The sequence below is a fragment of the Mobula birostris genome, chromosome 17 (assembly GCF_030028105.1).
Source record: "Mobula birostris isolate sMobBir1 chromosome 17, sMobBir1.hap1, whole genome shotgun sequence".
Classification (NCBI taxonomy): Eukaryota; Metazoa; Chordata; class Chondrichthyes; order Myliobatiformes; family Myliobatidae; genus Mobula; species Mobula birostris.
In genome coordinates this window covers 54,344,154-54,362,410 of record NC_092386.1, presented here as the reverse complement: position 1 = coordinate 54,362,410, position 18,257 = coordinate 54,344,154, and the positions used below count along the sequence as shown (strand labels likewise).

The 18,257-nt window shown below is 39.5% G+C and overlaps 1 protein-coding gene across 2 annotated transcripts in view; it reads right to left on the bottom strand.

Annotated features, from left to right (window-relative positions):
* The window catches only part of kank1a (KN motif and ankyrin repeat domains 1a), a 278,049-nt gene extending 260,192 nt beyond the window's left edge, over positions 1-17,857 (bottom strand). The window contains exons 1-2 of one of the 2 annotated variants that reach the window (XM_072281739.1): positions 17,742-17,857; positions 1,879-2,133 (exon numbers count right to left, since the gene is read on the bottom strand). The gene's annotated coding sequence lies outside the window, so the exon portion shown is untranslated. The remainder of the gene's footprint in view (positions 1-1,878; positions 2,134-17,741) is intronic. The other variant, XM_072281738.1, reaches the window with a different exon arrangement.
* Positions 17,858-18,257: the final 400 nt, after the last annotated feature.

Here is an 18,257-nt window from a genome sequence, read left to right as displayed (position 1 = left end):
TAGCAATGAGAAGAGGGCATGTCCTGGATGATGGGGGTCCTTAATGATGGATGCTGCCTTTTTAAGCCATCACACTTTGAAAGCGTTCTTGATGCCAGGGGACTAGTGCCCTTGATGGAGCTGGCTGAGTTTACAACTTTTTGCAGCTTTTTCCCAATCCTTTGCAGTAGCTGCTCCATACCAGACTGTGACGCAAACAGTTAGAATACTCTCCACAGTATATCTGTAGAAATTTGTGAGTGTCCAGAGATGTTGACACTCAGAAACTTGAAACCTCGTGCCCTTTCAAATGTTGATCCCTCTGTCACCTTCCTGAAGTCCACAATCAATTCCTCGGTCTTACTGACATTGAGTGCAAGGTCATTGTTGCAATCCCATTCAAACAACCAATCTCACTCCTGTACACCACCTCATCACCACCTGAAATTCTGCCAACAATAGTTGTGCCGTCAGCAAATTAACAGATGATTTGAGCTGTGTCTAGCTACATAGTCATGGGAGTGGGCTGAGCATGCATCCTTGATGCACACCAGTATCAATTTTCAACAAGGAGGCTGTTATTCCTAATCCACACTGACTGATCTCCCGATGAGGAAGTGTAGGATCCAGTTGCAGAGGCAGATTTCAGAATACCATCACCAAAAAGTGCTTTTTTTTGCCTCCATGCCCCAATGCAGGGCTACTGATACTTCCAGACTTGATCTACAAAATAAATTTGAATTCATCTAGAGATTACTACTGCCCATACCCTAACATATACCAAAACCCATTCACCAATTGCCTTGGACTCACTGGCCTACAGAAGGTCCTGATTATGGCATTCTTGCTTTAAAATCTTAGGGTCTTAACCCAGTCACCTCCAGGCTGAGGATCTTTGAGATCTGTGCACCAATGCACTACCAAATTAACTTACTTCACCAAGAGCTATCCATTGAATCAGTAAGACCACATATTCTGCAATTCCTTTTTTAAAGATGTATTCATCTCCTTAACACTCAAAGTCTAGCTTTGTCCAAGCTATGGGTCATCTGCTCCACCATTTCCACTGGTGGTTCAGTATCTTAGCTTGCACTTTCTGAGAAAGCTCATGACAAATTCAACATGTTATCAGAAATGATGATTTAAGAAATATTGGATCATTGATCCAAATTGGCTAGTTCTTATTGTTTTGAAAATTTCTAACATGTACACCCCAACCTGTCCAAAGTGTTTCAAAAATCATAATTTTAATTATGGTTATGATTATGGAAAAACATGCGATTTTTTTTTAAGGTCTCTTTCATCGTGATGGTGATGGAAACAGTACATTGAAGGGACTGTCATACAAGCAGAGTAAGAAAATTGTTCTTCTTATCGATGTTTCATTGGCAAGATACAAGAATGCAGTCAAGCTTATCTAAATAGTAAAATATACCAAATACTAAATAGCAGAAATAATACCAAAAAATTAACTCCCAACACATTTTTTGCATCTGCAATGTTATTTAGACTAATCTGTAGTAATTGGTAGCATCTCAGCCCACAATTCCAAACTGACCTGCAGCAGGTCGTGTAAACACTTGCAGTCCACTTACTTTGTAATAAAAAAGATCAGCAGCTGCTTTCCCCAATTCAAGTTATGGTTGTGGTGTGCAAACACCACCAGCTCCTTCCAAATCCCACATTTTACCAGCAACACCCTCCCCCCCAGTATTTACCTTTTTATCTGTGCTTAAATTATGCATTTCCACACACACACACGCACGCTCCATCTGCCACTTTCAAATGCACTTAAAAAAAACTTGTCCAAATGTTGAGACAATCTCTCTGCCCTCTTCAATCTAGTTGCTAGTTTGGGTTTGGTCTTCTTAAGCCCATCACCCCTACCGGGACACTGACCATTAACAACAGCTCGCCAGACTTCAGTCCTGGGCTGAAGGTTGAGCAGTCCTTTGGCTTCCCTTTCATCACGCAACTTCATCCATCCTACAGGTGAAGGTCCTCTCTCTCCCAGGGTTGAGCCCTAAACAGCTTCTGTTGGTGTTCCTGTAGCTCTGGGTTTTTAATGGGATGGGGTTGCTCGCCCCATGCCCAACCCTCGTCCTTTTGCAGCCGGGCCTGGGACAGCCCATGAAAGCTTTAGCTTTTGGTAAACTGTAAAATAAATTTGATATACATTATATATTAGCCCCCTTGTCCAACTCAGACTAAAACAGTACCGATCCATATGACACAGACTGCAGATGCCAGAAATCTGAAGCAACAGGCAAGCAGCAATGCCTGCAGTTGTACTGTAGATATAGCCTGCAAGTCCAAAAGGTGATCTGTATTTTCCTGCACTGTTTTCAGTTCAGTTATCAATCCTCACACTGTAATAAAGTGGAATAATCATTTGACAGTACTCATTTTTAATATAACCTTTTACTAATGCCACACAATATGCATCAACAGCAATTCTGACAGCGTCCTATGAAAATGTGTGGAAAACGCAAATAAAAATTCAATGGTCAATCTGCACAATGCAAGCTCTCAAAAAGCCAATGAATACATAACTAATCTGCTTTGCTAATGTTCACTCAGGGAGGAATGTTTGGTATGAAACCAGAACAACTGAGTTCTCTTAATAATGCTTCAGGACATCTTGTATCTGAGCACACAGGCCAGTCTTACATTAACCACTTGAAAAAAACGGCCTATATCAAATCTTAAAGAACTGCACAGAAATGGATTAGATGCGCAAGTCTGCAGTGTAACAGGTCACAAATTTCTTTATTTAATCGTTCTTGATCTTCCTCCATCTCTTTAAAACCCTTTTCTGTAAAGTTTTTTTTGTCACTCAAAATAATGGCTCTAATTTTAACTGTCAACTTTTGCCATCTTAGTCGTATGCAGCACTTTGGAACACACTACTAGAAATAAATAAAAGGCACTAGGAAAGTTATTGTGGCATTTCAAGCTTACATAATGTATTCCAAGCTTATATGTTTAAAACTTGCATTTAGATTTACAATTCAGGATAAAATAAAATCAAAATTACTGACAGTCAAGTTTGGAACAAATTGGTTGCCGCAGCTCAGAGCTAGCAAAACTTTGTTGTACGGATTGTTCAAAGTTTTCTGATAAACTGCTGTGACAACACTGCATTAGAACATGGGCCTGGAATTTGTGCTGATGGGAAGTCTCAGGAATATAACATCCAAGTCAAGAGTGAATGCTTCAGGAAGAAGCACCAGCAATAAGGCACTTGTGACTCAGAGGTAAAACTGGAAACTACTCTGATCTTCACTATGCCCTTTTGTTTAAAAAAAAGTCTTAGACACGTGACTAGAATCTTTTGCTTTCTCCCTCCTCCAGCTAACTAGTGAGCTCCCAAAAACTTCCTGGTATCATGCATTTCCAAGCCCTGCAACTTCACACCATTCATTCAGTGAAACAGTAAAGTAGGAATGTGTTGGGAACACAGCAGTTTGCCCTCTGGTAATATTTTTACCACCCACACAGTGTTCCACAACTTTCCTCAGATAATTTTAAGTGGAACTGTGCCAGCAAGCTTGAAGCAAATATGCTGAATCCTTAAATTTTCCATATTGGAGGAAAGAGAGAAACAAAGGGCAAGTCCCCACAGATTAACGAGATTACAAAAATCATTCCCTTTCATTGTTCATACCTATATTAGAAGAAAAACACACCATTAATTTGGGAAATAAGATCTTTACTCCCATTCTCAAAGATTGGGAATGTGTCAATGACAAATCTAAACCTGCATTACATTGGTATAAACAATCTAACTGAAGCAAAAGGTTTCCTTTCATCTACAACTGAGATGAAGAGCTGATTTAAAAAAAAGAGAATCTTGTCTGTTCCCTCAGGTCAATACAAACTGTTGCTTGGTATCATCTTATAGAAAAATTGAAAAGGTCATCAGGCTGGATAATACTCGACCTGGGCCATTCCTCATGCTTTTTGACTGCAGTATTCCCAATGAATAAATCTCACTTTCTGGTTGTGTGTATCCAGCAAAGTTCGACTCTTTGTGTTTGTAGTCATATAGCCCAGCAAAATAACTCATAAGCAATGATGAGGTGACAGACTCCAAGCCAGTCCCCACCTATAATAAAGGGTGTTATTTTTTGACAGGTGGCTGCTTTCAAAGGACTTCATAGCATTCAGTCAGATATCTTAAAAAGTGTGAAATGTAAATAATTACATGATTAATAAATACTTGCAACCTTGGTTTCATGTTTAAATTAACTACTAATATAAATTAATCAAACTGGAATGAGCATCCACTCACCCACCAACTACATCAGCAGGTTCACCACTCCCACACTGCAATGTGAGAGGAGAGAGGTGGACTAGCAGCTTGCTGGTGGTTCTCTACAGGATGATTGGAAAAAGCCAAGTCTGTTTCAGGCCATTAAAAACATTCATGATTTTAAATACCGGAGGTTGTACAAAGGAACAAAAACTTGAAACCTGTACAAAATGCTGGTCAAGCCTTATTTTTAAGAAGCATGACACCAAGGGTAAAGGACTGAAGAAACATACCAGATTATAGTAATTAAAGGTTAGGCAGAGGGTTAGCTTGAGGCTAGTAACTATGTAGCAGAAAGGAAGAGGAAACGTGATAGAGGTGATCAAAATTCTGATTTGGAAACAATGAATAGTTTTATATGACAAAAGCTGTAACCAGCAAATGTACGATTTATGGGAATTGCAGAGGAAGGAAATGGGCAATAAGTATTTTGTGTTTTTATTGCAGTCCACTTACAACAATCTGGAAAATGCTTCCAGAAATAACAAAGCAGATTCGATAATTATTTTCAAAATACATCAAAATATCCTTGGGAGGGTTAAATTGGACAGTTCTTTCAAAGATACAAATTGTGAAATTCACCTTCTGTGGTAGACACAAAGGATTTTGCAATTTCACTTAGCTGTTTGCACAAGATTGCTGTCAGCAAATCGTCCCCATTACCTACAAGTGAAGAGACCTTAATTGGGAAGTACTTTGAAGGCTGCAAAAGAAAACAAGTGTTTTTATTCTTCTGACTCTGCAGTTGCTTTGTTCAAGGCCCCTGAATAGAATTACTTGTACTTTCTGCCTTTGCTGATGGAGATAACCACTAGAGCCACTCCTGAAACTTTAATGAAGTCTGTAAGTGAAAAAATGTATACCTCCATACAAATTTAGTACTGTTCTACAAAATATTCTTTGATAAGTAATTGAATTTCTTAAATCTGCAATTTTGACTTTCATGGACATAACATGGCTGTTGAGTCATAATGCATCACAAATTTCTATCAACTTAAAATACAAATGGGAAATTACACATGCATATATACTGCATTCCAGTCAGCAGCCAGTTTAAGTAAGTGGTATTCAAAAAAATAATTGCCCTCTTGACCATTTGCTAATCAATACCCAATTAGGATGCTTTTCCAAGTGCCTCTTCTATATGTCCAGGCATCTGTGTTTCCTTTAAATACACCAGACAGATGGGGAATGGTCAAAACATAGTAATTAAAATAGCCTTGTATCTGATCTATGATCATATCATTACACTTTGGTCACTTAATTGCCCATAGAACGGTTGAGAAATATCTTGAAATTAAGAATAACTACAGTAGTCAATAGATGTAGAGTAAATGAACGTTGCAAACAATAATGAAGCCAATGGAAAACCATAATGCCTACTTAACACCATCTGTAAAGCTTCAGGAACTAGCCATATTGCAACAGGACTTGTGTCATGAAGTTAGTTTTTCTTCTGCATTATGTGGTTAACTGGATCAGCAAGTTTACCGATGACACCAAGATTGGGGGGTGTAGTAGACGGCAAGGATGGCTCTTATGGCTTGAAGTCGAATCTGGGCCAGCCGGAAAAATGGGCTGAAAGAAATGGCAGATGAAAGATAATGCAGAGAAGTGTGAGATGTTGCAGTTCGGTAGGACCAACCAGGGTAGGTCTTGCACAGTAAACGGCAGGGCACTGAGGAGTGTGGTAGAACAAAGGGATCATAGAATATAAGCCCATGAATACAAGCCCATAATTAATTGAAAGTGGCATATCAGGTAGAGAGTGTCATAAAGAAAGCTTTTGGAACAATGTCCTTCATAAATCGAAGTACTGTACCAAGTACAGGAATTGCGATGTTATATTGAAATTATGTAAGACATTGGTGAAGACTAATTTGGAGTTGTGTGAAGTTCTGGTCACCTACCTAAAGGAAAGATGTAAACAAGGTTGACAGAGTACAAAGAAAATTTATAAGGGTGTTTCTGAGTCTGGCGGACCTGAGTTACATGGAAAGATTAAATAGTTCATGACTTTATTCCTTGAAATGTAGAAGATGGAGAGGAGATTTGATGGAAGTATACAAAATTATAAGGAGTATAGGTAGGGTAAGTGCAAGCAGACTTCTTCCACTGAGGTTGGGCAGGACTAGAGGTCATGGGTTAGTGGTGAAAGGTGAAAAGTTTAAGGGGAACACGAATGGAAACTTCCTTACTCAGAGGGTCCTGAGAATGTGTGGAATGAACTGAGAGCACAAGTGGTGCATGCAAACTCGATTTCAATCTTTAGAAGTTTGGATAGGTACACAGGTGGTAGGGGTATGGAGAGCTATGATCCCCGTGCATGGCGATGGAAGTAGGCAGTTTATATGGTTCAGCACGGACTAGATAGGCTTTACTTTTCTATGACTAAAGGAACTCCAATTCTGAACACCAGGATCTTTGAGCTCCCACCGTGCAATGTCAGAAGGCTACAACTCAAGTTAAACCATTCTGTTCCCATCGGTCATGTGGCCACATCACATCATACAGTGGAGGCAAAATAAAGATTGCTCCTATTGAAGAAGGACCTATTGGGCACCACAGGAGCATAGTGGTTAGCACGTCACTATTACCGTCTGGGGCTTTCTGGAGTTTGGAGTTCAATTCTGGTGCTGGTTTTCCACAGGTGCTCCAGTTTCCTTCCATATTCCCAAGATGCACCAGGAAGGTTAACTGGTCTTTGTAAATTGCCCTGTGATTGGATTAGGGCAAATAAAAATAAATCGGGGTTGCGACGTTGCCGGGACAGCATGGTTCAAAGGGTCTACACCACACTGCATCACTGAATTCGTCCCAAAGATTCACTAAGTGTTAGATTCCATCTCACAAAATACAGGTGGCCGCAGAATTCACATCATGATGATCAAAATGAAAGAACTGGAGCACTGAAAACATCCTGTGACAAACTGCATGCAGCTGAGAAAAGGAGAAGCTCTTCCCTTCCTTTCAGCACATAGAAATTGTGTAACACAAGAGGTTAAATTATAAATTTATTATGGGAAGATTGTGGGCTCAGATCACAACACGACAAACGTGAATTCTTTAAACCAAGCATAATTTATTATGGTCATACCACTGCTAAACCTGACTTCTGTGCTCCATCCCTCGAACTCATTACTACAGAGCAGGAAGAAATTAATGGACAAAGCAGTGTGAGGTGGCTTTCCAAGAAGTGGGTTTTGCTCTTTAACAGCCGTCTCATTTGGTCTAGTATCCTCAATCTCTCCTATCCAGATGTGCCCACCACAACCACCATTTCTGATCGCCCATTCCAAATTTGTCTGATATCCCTCTTAAATCCCTCACCTCTGATTTTTCCATCTATGGCCTCTCGCTTTTAGCATCCCCTTCCTCAGATAAAGACTATATGCTTTCACCCTTTCTAAACCCCCTCATTATCTTACACACCTCTATCTCTGTCCCCTACATTCAGCTATCCACATTTCAGAAATGGTCTTTTAGTTGCTCAAAGTATGTCCACACTATTTTTGGCAGCTTAAAGCCCAAGCCTTCATGTCTGGTTGTGGTTTCTCTAGTGGGCACCAATCTGCTTGTTGTCAGTTGCTTCCTTCACTAAGAAAATTGCCCAGCACTTAAACTTTTGGCCCGAGTCTGCAGCTGTTTTGAAACAGAACCCGCCTGCCTACTTAACGCAGGTGTATTATTTGTCCATTTGCAAGACAGCCTGACAAATGCCGTAGGTAGAATATTGATGAGGCTGCTACTTGCTACAGGACCTTTCCAAACAGGATTGGAATGTGTGCAATGGATAGAAGCCATTTGACATTCACTACCTTGCAAATAATGTATGTTATTTACATAAAAATGTTGGCAATGTTTGTAAATTCAAAAGGCTGGGCATTAAGAGCATTTTGGTGCAATGTATCCTTATGAGAGGAAAGGGGTGCATATTAAAAACTGGACTAGTAAATAGAACACGATTGGTTCCTTGGGTAATGTGTTACAGTAAAACTTCATAAATGGGATGCTCCTACATCTAGGAATACATGCAATTTAAGCAAAATAAAAGGCAAAGCAAGGTAAAGATGCTGTACACATTCTTTTCCCCCCAGACTGGATCATGGATTTGAAATCAAGGGTTCAAAATTGATTCCTTCATCCAGAAGCTGGAAAATGTGTGCAACATCATCTCAAATATTAATCGATCAAATTCTCTTTTAAAGACAATGGAAGTGAGCAAATAACCCCAAAATAATTTTCCCCAAGTTAGTTATTACCAACCAGTTGATTCTTTAAAAAACATTGCATGTTTTTGACAATCTGAGATCATCGTTCTGTAAAATGCAAAAGCTAGCATGTCTGTTTTAAATTATTCTTATAGATATGTTTCAGAGTTTAAACAATGAACATGCAACACGTCAATACTGTCATTTACCAAGTAAACTAATTTGTATGATGTATTATGTATTCAGTTAGTATTGCACAATACATTTTCAATCAGTACGAACCATATTCTTCCCTTTCAAGTGCATGCAGGAGGCCAACTATATTCCATTCAATTGAAATACTAAAGAAGGAAAGTTTTGTGGGTGAAATGAAAGATCTACATGTATATATCTTGCATAAACACACACACTGCAGAAAAATTAACCCCTTTCATTTTCATTTCATTAAACTCGCATATGGCCATTAAAAGATTTAAACTGTGAATTTGAATGTCTGGTGGATTTACAAGAACAAAAAGGTAAAATTGGCGGTTTGTTTGTGAACAAAAATTGTTTGCTTTCCAATAACCTCAACAGGTTCAAATTTGAATGTGTTACAAATTCTAGACTAATTAGTTCCCAAACGCAATTATGAACATCATCCAAATAAAGTTATTTGATCCAGTCTCATCTACAGTGGTACCACAGTCTTAAAGTTTGAACAATTGATTCTGGTCACTGCAACTTGATTATGGCATGGGTCCTATTCAAAATCTGGAGAAAAACTTTCAAGTTTATGGGAAGGACTGCAACCCATGAATCAATGGTATTTACAGCATAACAATCCTTCAAATTCAAGTTAGTATAGATTGTAATACAGTAGATTCTGGTTAATTGAGCAGATCAGGACATATTGGCTTAATTAAGCATCTGCTCCAATTAGCCTGAGTTTCATGGAAATAGTTAAAAAGGTATAAAAATGTGAACTACTGATCAACTGTGTAACAAATTATGTATTTAAATGAAATACAGATCAAATTATAACAATACCAATAAACCCAGCTGGGTCTCAACACCTTTCTGTAACCAGATCGTGGACAGTCAGTCTGTGTTGGTAGAAACATCTCATAGTAATATGGTATTAGCTCCATCACGCTGAGCACCAGCTATCTTCAGGCCTGTGTGCTCAATCTGCTGCTGGTGTGTGACTGCATTGCTCGATGTAGTTCAAACCTAACCCTCAAGTACATTGACACATCAGTGACTGGCCTCATCAACAACAATAACAAGATGGCATGGAGAGGCTGGTAAAATGGTGCGAGCACAACAACTTAAGTCACTACATGGATAAGACCAAAGAGGTCATTGCAGACTTTAAGAACATGCAGGATGATCACTCCTCACTGCACGTACATGGCTTCTCCATAGAGAGAGTCAAGAGCACCAATTTTCTAGAAGTGCACATAAGGAACAATCACACCTAGTCCCTCAGCACCAACTCTGTCAAAAAAAGTACAGCATTTCCTGAGGAGATCGAAGCAAGTGAGGCTCATCTCTCCCCCACCCCTCTGCACCTTAATTTTTTTTCTAAAAAAAAAAACAGGAGAATCACCAAGTGTGTCCTGACCAGCTGCATCACTGTCTGGTATGGGAATTACATAGCATTGACCATAAGTCCCTACAAAGGAATGTGAGGACTGCCGAGGGGATCATCAGGGTCTCTCTTCCACTCAGAGATATTTATCAGGAGCACTGTGTATGCCTTTTGTTGGTGATGCCTCCCATGCATCCAATGATCTCTTTGACCCTCTGCCATCAGACAAGAGGTAGCATAGCATTAGGACAAGAACCGTTAACAATGCTTGTCCTAATGCTAAGCTACCTCTTGCCTGATTGTAGAGGATCAAAGAGATTGTTGGAAACAGCTTCTTCCGCCAAGCAGCAAGACTACAGAACTCCCTGCCACCACCTAGGTCTCATCACTATGAAGTGCCAGTAGCGTTATACTGTTTACTTTTTAAACATGTGTCACATATCCACCTTATTATCGGTTAACTCATTTGTGGTAATGCTACTATGTGTCGTGTGTGAGAGTTACAAGTACTCTATTGTGCACCCTGGCCTGGAGGAACATTGTCTCGTTAGGCAGTATACATGAGCATGGCTGACAGACAATACAGCTGAACTTGATAAAGCTGAGTATCATTCCTCAGTTATTCTGCAAATGAACAAAATCAGTACACACACCTAGTGCAGGTAATGGACTGCCTTCATACGATGCTTTTGACAACTGCATCCCACAATTCTTCATTTTCATTGTACAACTCCAGATGATTGTTGACATCTTCAAATTCTTCATAGTTCCTAACTCAGGTTAGCGAAATAGTTTCATTTTCACTCCCACCCATTTCTAGTATCTCCAAGCCTAAATAATTGAAACCACAGTGAGCAAAACAGTTTCAAATTGTCTTACTGCTCATCTCTGGTCAATCGTCAGTGACACAACAAAAAAAATCACTGCTTTTTGAACACAAACACACAACTGTTGCTATTTGAAAACCATTCCCTTGAAGCACAGGTGTAGTGTCTAACGTGCAATTGGGTGGCCGTGACTGACGCTAATTATAAACCGTTCAGCAACAACTTCCTGTCCCAATTAAGCAGCATAGTGTCCCAAATAAACAAGGGGAATTCTGGCCATTTTATCGATTAGTTTTTGCTCTTTAAGAGCTAACCCAAATTCATTGTAATTGTTCCTTAACTGCTCTTTAGCTTCATGACATATGGAGTATCATGTCTCCGCCAGCACTTATCAGCATAACTGAACACATTTATCACATACACCTCCTTTAACCTTTATGAGTTACTTTCTACAAAACATTTTCAATGCATTAGCATGCAAACTGCGGATAGCTCAATATTGCTGTTTTAATACAATGGACCAGACGGTCAAAACCAGTCTCAATCCCCTGGAGTCTTTTACCTCCAATTTAGCTGCTCAATGCACACACAAAGGTACATTATCATGACTTAGCCACTCATCCCTTTTGTACTACTCCACCAGTTAACAATTCATTATAACCTCCACTCCATCTACCTGCAAAAAACATACATTACAGAATCAGAGACTATTCATTTGGTTCACGCTGCATCGCAGACACATCACATATAAAGCAAATCCACACACTTGCTTATCAATTATCTCTCTACCACAGTGTTGAACAGAAGCAAACAATGCTTCCACCACCCTTACAGGAAGAATTCCAAAGACTCAAACCTTCTGAGAAAAAAAAAGTTACCTCATCTGTTTTAAACTCATTAACATCTTTTCTTTAAAAAAAAGACAAATCTGTACACCTGTCCTTGTGCTCACCGATGGTCAATACACCTCGAGAATATCCCCCATTTTTCTTTTCTACTCACAACAAACAATATTGTCAGCTTTCCCAATCTCTTGTTTCTGACCTTTACGATAGCCACATCTGGAGCCTGCAGTCAGTCCCCCTACTATGCATTGGCAATCAACTCTACCAACCAAGCCAATCACCTCCCTAGACTGCAACAATAAAGTGTGGTGCACCAAGCTATGTGCATTAAGGAAAGTATTCGGTTATGGTAAAACACGCCACAGGCATGGATTTACGTGTACTTAATGTAATATCCTCCCCACCCTGAAGCAAATAAACCCAATGACTTCTGCAAGTTACTGCAATAAAAGCAATTAATTTTCCACAATTTGTCTTTGTCAGCAAATTAGACTTTTTTTGTTCATACTACAATTTAAGTAGGGCTTTGTAACAGCAGAGGTAGAATAAAAGTAACCTTCGAGTGATCTCTTAGCTCAATAGACCCAACCTCCTTACATCTGTTACACTGGAGATATCATTAAAACATCCTGTATATTCTGCATATCTATCCATCATTGGAAACTGACGTTTTTGATCTGAGGTTTTTCAAAGTCAAGAATGAGGCAAAATTCAACTGTTTTATTCACTTCCATAGATACTGCCTAACCTGCATTCCTCAGCATTTTATTGTGTTGCTTCTGAGTGGCAGAGGGAAATCTCAGATACCAGATCTTTACTCCACTGTTTATAATTGCAGAATGAAGATTTTTATAGAATATTCTGCAATATGTAAATATAGTAGATTAATTCAAACAAGAACCAGGCTTCTGATTATAAATGTAAATATATTCAGGAAGCTTGAAATTAGCCTTCAGTTTGTTTTGTAAATTGCAAGCAGTAAATTGAAGTTAAAAGCACAGGCTGCTCCACAAAGAGATTGCATATGCAATAGCCAAACATTAAGACAATGGGGTTGTGTTAAGTGGCTTGCATCAAACAAGGCAACATGGCTGAATTATTTGCACCATTGTGACTGAGATAAAGCAGCAGACCCAGAAGGATGTTGTAACTTAGCATATCAAACATGGCTATAGGTATAGACAATCAATAGTTTCTGAGTACTTATGATATTTGTGTACTCAGAGACAGCCCTGACAACATTAACTTTGGATGTCTGGGATCCCATCATTCCCACAATCCTGATTGAGAAGTTGCAGAACCTGGGCCTCTGTACCTCCCTCTGTAATTGGATCCTCCACTTCCTAACCGGAAGACCACAATTTGTGCAGATTGGTGATAACATCTCCTCCTCAGCTGATGATCAACACTGCCGCACCTCAGGGGTGTGTGCTTAGCCCAATGCTCTACTCTCTATGTACACATGACTGTGTGGCTAGGCATAGCTCAAATACCATCTATAGATTTGCTGATGATACAACCATTGTTGGTAAAATCTCAGGTGATGACAAGAGGGTGAACAGGAGTGAGATATGCCAACTAGTGGAATGGTGCCGCAGTAACAACATGGCACTCAACATCAGTAAGACAAACGAACTGACTGTGGACTTCAGAAAGGACAAGACTAAGGAACACATACCAATCCTCATAGAGGGATCCGAAGTGGAGAGAGTGAGCAGTTTCAAGTTCCTGGGTGTTAAGATCTGAGGATCCAACCTGGTCCCAACATATCGATGCAGTTATAAAGAAGGCAAGACAGCAGCTATAATTTATTAGGGGTTTGAAGAGATTTGGCATGTCAGCAAATACTCAAAAACTTCTATAGTTGTATCATAGAGAGCATTCTGACAGGCTGCATCACTGTCTGGTATGGGGGGGCTACTGCACAGAACCAAAAGAAGCTGCAGAAGCTTGTAAATCTAGTCAGCTCCATCTTGGGTAATAGCCTACAAAGTACCCAGGACATCTTCAGGGAGTGGTGTCTCAGAAAGGCAGCATCCATTATGGAGGACCTCCAGCACCCAGGGCCATCAGGTAGGAGGTACAGAAGCCTGAAGGCACACACTCAGCGATTCAGGAACAGCTTCTTCCCCTCTGCCATCCGATTCCTGAATGGGTATTGAACCCTTGGACACTATCTCACTTTTTAAAAAAAATACAGTATTTCTGTTTTTACACATCTTTAAAAAAATACATAATTGATTTACTTGTTTATTACATTTTCTCTGCTAGATTATGTATTGCATTGAACTGCTGCTGCTAAGTTAACAAATTTCACATCACATGCCTGTGATAATAAACCTGATTCTGATTTCTGCCACGAGACACTATTAGACTATATTGTGTGAATTACTTTGTAACAAAGATGTTTGACCATTCAGCGGTGTCTGTCACTGTAGATATGCAATTCAAAGGAAGCATTGAAGGAAACATGCCATTGTAACTATTGAAACTGTACCAGCTCCTGTTACCTTTGATCTTAAGGCTATAAAAATGTGATGTACTTTCAGGTTTGTGATCCTCTGAAGAGAGTGTTTCCAGAATGCTGCCTACTTGTTGTGATGAATAAAGACTTCTATATCACCAGCTTTAGTGTCTCTCCAGTGACTTCATTCACAGTCACATTGATGTTTAGGAGATCGGTTTTTAAAACTAAGAACATGGGAACAGGAGTGTAGGTCATTGGGCCCTTTGAACTGGCTTCATTACTCCTCAGGACTACAGCTGATGTATATTGAAACACTAACTCCACATCCCTCAATTTTCTTAAGTTCCATAAATCCATTCATCTGTTTTTTTTAAATAAATACACTGTGCTTCAAGGAAGAAAATTCCTCAAAGTAGAATGAGAGAAAAAATAAAGTATCTTTCCACAAACTGGAAATGAGCTAACAAATAAACATGATAAATGGTTTGTAAATTCCACTCCTTTGAACAAATCTGCCCAACTATTTCCCTGTATCTAAATGTCTTTCTGTTGTATATTTCACTGTGACAAAACTGCAATGCAAATTGCCATTGCCCAGTAGGTAGAACATGAGCATTTTAAAATCATGCTGTGGATGTGGTTGAAACTATGCACGATAATTCCAATTATGCCCCTAAACCCTTGCAAATCTGAACCAGAAGGTGTAGATTAAAGCTAATGTCCAGAGAAATCCTGTTGACATTAGATCTAATTCTGTTATGGAAGAGTTCAATTACCTGTACTCAATATCACCCAGGTAAAATTAGTCTTAGATGAAGATAAACTCATATAAAAAGATGGTTTTACTCTATTCTCCACAAAATGGAATCCATCATAGCCACTTAAGATTCAAAAAGCCTTTCACAGCAAGGCTCATACCATCTTATAACTATTTTGCTTTAACAAAATTTGGAAACACTGTCTATTAAACGAACAGTTAAGTTTCGAAGCAATAAAAGTTACGATGCTGTTTTTGCCCCAAGTGATACAGACAGTATCAGCCAATTCTCTGCCATTCAATTATGTTTTCTTTCCCTACAAAATAAAACTCAGCTCATAAGACCATAAGATATAGGAACCGAATTAGGCCATTTGGCCCATTGAGTCTGTTGTGCCTGGCTGATCCAATTTTCCTCTCAGCCCCAATCTCCTGCCTTCTCCCCATATCCTTTCATACCCTGACCAATCAAGAATCTATCAAACTCTGCCTTAAATATACATAAAGATTTGGCTTCCACAGGTGCCTCTGGCAAAGAATTCTACAGATTCACCACTCTCTGGCTAAAGAAATTCCTCTGCATCTCCCACCACAGGAAATATCCTCTTCACACCCACTCTTTCACCATTCCATGATTTTCAATGAGGTCACCCCTCATTCTTCGGTATTCTAGTGATTAAAGACCCAGAGCCATCAGATGCTCTTCATATGACAAGCCAATCAATCCTGGAATCATTTTCATGCACCTTTGAACCCCCTGCAGTTTCAGCACATCCCTTCTCAGGAGGCCAATACTGCTCAAGTGAGGCCTCAGCAATGTTTTATCAAGTCTCATCATTCCATCCTTGCTTTTTATATTCTAGTCGTCTTGAAATGAATGCTAACTTTGCATTTGCCTTCCTCACCACACACTCAAGATGCAAATTAACCTTTAGGGAATCCTGTGCAAAACTCTCAAGCCCCTTGGCACCTCAGATTTTTGAATTTTCTCTCCAATTACAAAGTAGACAACCCTTTAATTTCTCCTACCAAAGTGTAAGACCATACACTTCCCCGACACAACTCCATGTGCCATTTCAGCCCGTTCCACTAATCCGTCTAAATCCTCATGCAACCGCTCTACTTCCACAAAACTACCTGCCCCTCCACCTATCGTGATATCGTCTGCAAACTTTGCAACAACATCAATTCCATCATCCAAATCATTGACATGTAACATAAAAAGAATCGGACCCAACACAGACCCCTGCGGAACACAACTAGACACCGGCAGCGAGCCAGAAAAGGTTCCCTTTATTTCCTACTCTTTGCTCGCTGCCAATCAGCCACTGCTTTATCCGTGCTCGAATCTTTCCTGTAATAATCTTTTTCAGCTCACCAAATCATATTAGACAGTTGAAGGACTCAAACACACACAGAGTGAGGGGATTATTGTAGTTTGCATTTCGCAAGTTACAGAGTTGATACTCATTTATCCTTGGCCAAACTACTGCTCCTTAACTTGTATCTAATCCGCCGCCCAAGAGGCTGACCTCTATAATACCAGACCTTTCTCTTTCACTGGGTGGTAGATGCCTGGAACGTCTATACCGAGCACCTGCAGGGAGCACTGTAACAAAAAGCACAGCTGCTAAACCTGCAAGTCAACACCATAATTTAGTTAAAATGAAGGGGCAGGCACCACCTCGCCAACAAAATAATTAATATTCAAAGAGCAAATAAATTTTAACAGTACCATTCAATGGTAAAGCTCTCATTAACAAGAAACAGCTAGAATGCACACCGAAACCATTTGTATTAGAATTGACATCGTCAATCAATTCTCAGAATAAATATTGCATCAGGTTGTTAAAAGTTATGAGTATGCACTGAAGTTTTAGATAGTGAAAAGGAACTCAAATCGAAGACCCAAAAAAGACACTGGTTTCCGTGAACACCTCCGTAGATCTTTAAACAAAAAGTATTAGAAATAATTTGTTCTAAAAATTAAAAAGTTGCTTGGATATATATGTCTTTTCAAAGGCTTTGTTGCAGTTTTTTTGGTTGAATGTTACACTTTCCTTCTACACAAGTACATTACGAATATGCACTATGATAGGAAACGGGGACACTTGGAAAATAAGACCTAACCTTGGGGAATTAACAAAGAAAACAGTAGCGTCCACGATTCTGGCCAAGGTAAACTCTGTTGCCTGCAACAGGGCTCTCTCAGCACGCGAGAAGAAAACTCTCCACTCGGGGTCACCGCTCCGGCTTTGTGAGTTGGACGTGTTACTATCCACATCAACTGGCCTCTCTCACTCGGATCAAACACTTGTCCCGGGTCATGAATATTTATTAAATCGCTGTGGACAGCGTACTCTCTTCAACCACCTTCCATTCAAAAAAAAAGCTCTTAAATTTTTCTAACAGAGCAAAAAAAAAGCTAAAGACACTTGGAAACTCAATAATCACTGCTTACATTTACAAACTTTTAGATTATGGATTACATTTTGACTCAAACTTTTACGTTAATTAGGAACAAGTACAGTAATTCGCCGGTAATGCAAATTAGCAGGTAATACAAATGTGTACAATCCCATAAAAAAGTGCAAGTTATTTTTAAAGGATATTTATCCTGTTGAGAAGATATAGCGAAAAGCTCCTTCACTCTCATTCTACAAACAAGACTCCCTGCTCTCCAATGTAAGCCACCGAGAAAAAAGCAAAGACCTACAACTTTTACCGAACTGCAATCTTCTCTAAAAACTCTTCGCAGCTGACTGACCTTGTTCACTGCACAAAACAGATGGAAGCTGGTTCTGTCCAAAAGACCGGTAACTTTAACTTTCTTCCACCCGCCTCCTTTCGTAACCGACCTCACAGAACAAACTGCAGTCTCGCCGCTTTGTGCACATAGGTCGCAGTACCGCACCGCGCATGAACACTTAAGTACGTATGGGAACTATGGGAGTTGTAGTGTCAATGCACTGAGTTTCCCAAAGGAATTAAATTACAAAGATTAAAGGCATTATAGACAGCTTGACCACAGTAGATTTTTAACAGTGCGAAAGGAGTAAAGGAACAAAATTACAGGATGAGATAAAAGAATGACTTGCACTTTTATTTAGAGGATTTCACCTGTCAAAGATATTTCACAGCCGATGCGGTGAATTGGAAGCTTAGTCACTGTTGTAATGTCAGAAACGCAGCAAAATAAAAAAAAGATGCAAAAAGTTATGAAGATATTACAATACTCATGGGTTTGACGATAGGAGAGGCTGGATAAACTGGGATTATTTTC